This window comes from Nicotiana sylvestris, chromosome 12 (assembly GCF_000393655.2).
Source record: "Nicotiana sylvestris chromosome 12, ASM39365v2, whole genome shotgun sequence".
In the NCBI taxonomy this organism is placed as follows: domain Eukaryota; kingdom Viridiplantae; phylum Streptophyta; class Magnoliopsida; order Solanales; family Solanaceae; genus Nicotiana; species Nicotiana sylvestris.
Genome location: NC_091068.1, coordinates 36,826,205 through 36,828,888, shown reverse-complemented (window position 1 = coordinate 36,828,888; position 2,684 = coordinate 36,826,205).

Below are 2,684 nucleotides of genomic sequence, written 5' to 3'. Positions count from 1 at the left end.
TTCTACTATAGCTCTCTTTGTGTTCCTTATATTGCTTCTGCTACCACAACTTTCTTTGTCTGTTCACAATTGTTTTTCTTCTTGCTCTCTCTCTCTCTCTCTCTCTCTCTCTCTCGTACAACTGACTGATCTCGCTTCTACTGGTTGCATGGCTTTCTATCTAGGGGCTGGTTTGATTTTGGTTAAGTGGTGAATCTTTAATTGAACTCTGTTTACGTCTTCGTGTGTTATTCAGGCATTACAATCTTCTGTTTGACATTTGTTTGTTGTTAGTCCATGCTTTTAGCCGATTAATAAATTAGCTTGGTTTTTCTTGTCCTATTTTTCTGAACAAGTTGGTTGATAGTTGCATTCGGTTAGTTTCTCTTGACAAGGATCTGTTAGTATATATCCATGTTTTAGGATTTAAATGATTGTTATATGGCAATATACGAGACACTACTGTTTTGTTTCATGGAAAAAGCATATGGTAATTAGACAGATTGTGCGATTGATAATGATCACTGGTTCCAATAAATGTTGTCCCACAGTGTATAAACTGGGGTGAGACAATGTACCTCATTAAACACGTAATAGGGATGTATGCATATCGGTCCTCACTAATTTTCCTTCGTCACCATTCATAGAATAATATTCTTCACAAAAAGCAAAAATGAGATTGTACTTTCTTGAATCAAGTAGTGAAACACATGCATCTGGTTGATTTTTGTGATATTTATTCCCAGACCTTTTCAAAGAGTAGAATAAGTAGTTTAGTAATGGGATTAGATAAAATATAATATTTTGAATGACGAGCAATGCAAGTCCACGACGCTTTGTGTGTGTTGCTTCAGCTGCATAATGCTATTGTCATCCCCTAGAAGATGAAAACTTGAGGCTCCTTTTCTGAGGAAGATTCTCTGAAAGGCTATTATGATTTTCCCATTTAACATGAAGTTTAATTGAATTGCTTGCTTTTCTATTCATGCTTTCTTTAATTGTCAACTAGTGCCAGAAGGTAATGACTTTATTTATCTTTTATTGTAGGTGAATAAAATGCAAAAGGGAAGACGAAGACAGGAACGATCTAGAGGTAACTTAAGAAAATTCTTGAATTATTGCTGGAATTTAGATGTTTCAGGAATATTGTTATGGAATATTTTGAAGCTTATGTTAACTCTTGAATTGTAAAACTTATGCACTTGGGTTTGAACATTTTGCTTTGATGGATATTAATATATAGCTTGTTGGACAATTATTTTGGATTGAAAAAGTTTATGAGTAGTTTATTATGTGACTTATATAAATTTTGGTGTATTAAAATTTATAATTGTGCAACAAGGTGTATGTATCATAGTTAAGTTGTTGCATAGCCTACCAGAACCGTTGCAATAGGATAAAAAATATATTCCAATAGATAGTGTAAACCATTGCAATAGGTCATGCAATCCGTTCCCTTAGCAACCGTTGCAATATGAAAAATCGTAACAATAACATTAGAAAACTGTTGTGGTATCTTTAAATAACCGTTGCAATAGCTTATATAAGTGTTGCATTAAAACTAACGGTAACGGTTTTGAACCATAACAATAGAGGAAAAATAAGTGTTCCATCAGAAAGAGGAATAACCGTTACGACATATGGTCCTATAGCAATGGTTATTACAACCGTTACACAAACCGTTGCTACAGAGCTATTGACACGCGACCTGGTGGAACGGTCGCTAAACCGTTGCACTAGATCAATGGTAACAGTTTACATGTCTATTGCTACGGTTTTGCATGCATTGCCATAGGTTGATTTTCCAGTAATGGACCTTTGGACCAGTCTTGAAGACACTCACTCAAGCATCAATGGCCCATGGTGTGTGGGGGGTGATTTCAATGTTATCATGGATCCGGAGGAGAATTTGGGGGTACCCCCCATAGAATATCTAAAAGCTTTGATTTCACTAATTGTATGGATCACTGTGAGGTTGTAGACATCGGTTTCATTGGGCCTAAATACACTTGGTGCAATAATTGGAGACCAAGTAAAAGAGTTTGGAAGAGACTTGATAGGATCTTCATCAACGACACTTGGGCTCACCTATTCCAGAACTACTCGGCCAAACATCTCAACACGTTGGGTTTAGACCATAGAGCCCTTTTATTCAAAAGAAAACTCAACCAATCAACGACAATAAGCTATTTCAGATTCCTTAACTTCTGGACTAAGCAACCAGATTTGCAAGACTTGGTTAAAGAAGTTTGGGACACTCCTATCCAGGGTAATCCTATGTGGACTCTACACCAAAAGATGAAAATTCTTAGCAACAAACTTTCAAAATGGTCCAGAGAAAGCATTGGTAATGTCTATGATATAGTGAACAATGGGAAAGGGAACTGGAAACCTTAGAAGAGCTGGATCAATTGTGTAACACATAGTCGAGTAGAGAAAACCTCAACAAAGGCCAAGTAGAGTACATCAAATGGAAAGCTATGCAAGAGTCCTTACTCAAACAGAAAGTCTAGATTCAATGGTTTGAAAAAGGTGATTGCAATACTAAAAACTTTCACAGTGTTATTAGATAAAGAGGAAGAAAGACTTAGATCCACAAAATTAAGAATAAAAGAGGGAAGTGGGTTAGAAGTGAACAAAGAATTACGAAAGCTGCTATTAACCACTATGAAAAGCTCTTCAATCTCCCTAAGAAGGACCGCAAC